This window comes from Portunus trituberculatus, chromosome 31 (genome assembly GCF_017591435.1).
Source record: "Portunus trituberculatus isolate SZX2019 chromosome 31, ASM1759143v1, whole genome shotgun sequence".
In the NCBI taxonomy this organism is placed as follows: domain Eukaryota; kingdom Metazoa; phylum Arthropoda; class Malacostraca; order Decapoda; family Portunidae; genus Portunus; species Portunus trituberculatus.
In genome coordinates, this window is record NC_059285.1 from 4033512 (window position 1) to 4034121 (window position 610).

The 610-nt window shown below is 39.7% G+C and overlaps 1 non-coding gene across 1 annotated transcript; it reads left to right on the forward strand.

Moving 5' to 3' along the window:
• Positions 1 to 292: 292 nt before the first annotated feature.
• On the forward strand, positions 293 to 365 carry Trnav-cac. Its single transcript has one exon. It is a non-coding gene; the product is annotated as a tRNA-Val (tRNA).
• The last annotated feature ends 245 nt before the right edge of the window (positions 366 to 610 follow it).

A 610-nucleotide genomic window follows, 5' to 3' on the forward strand; every position in this document is an offset into this window, starting at 1 on the left:
TACTATCCAGTCTTATTTGATGTTAGTAGCATGGACTATCAAATTTAACTAGCTATCAAGAACATGTATCCAATATCACTGAGTATTCAAGATGTCATTTAACCAACTTCATTAACTATTTACACTATTTTTGATCCAACGTCACCAAATATTAGCAAAGCAAACTCATTAATTTCACTATTAATTGCAGAGTATATCCAACCTAACGAGCCATTAACACTCTGACTAACAATCATTAACGTCAATTTAATGCAGTTCAATCTTCAACTCACAATCCTCAATATATCTTCAAGTTTCCGTAGTGTAGTGGTTATCACGTGCGCCTCACACGCGCAAGGTCCCCGGTTCGATCCCGGGCGGAAACATGTTTTGGCGGTGCGGTGTCACGGTCCCTGAAGGAAGAAAGAACATAACATTGGGAAACATCGGACGCTGCAAGAAGCCTCCAGCCTATGCGCGGCACTCCCAACGTTAACGTGCCTTCCTTTGGCCATTTGTCTGATCTTGTAAGGCAGCAATCCTTAGATTAGAACGAATTACCTGATTTATAGGTATCAATAGTCAAACTTTTTAATACTCAAACAGTCATTTGGAACGAATTAAGTTTGAG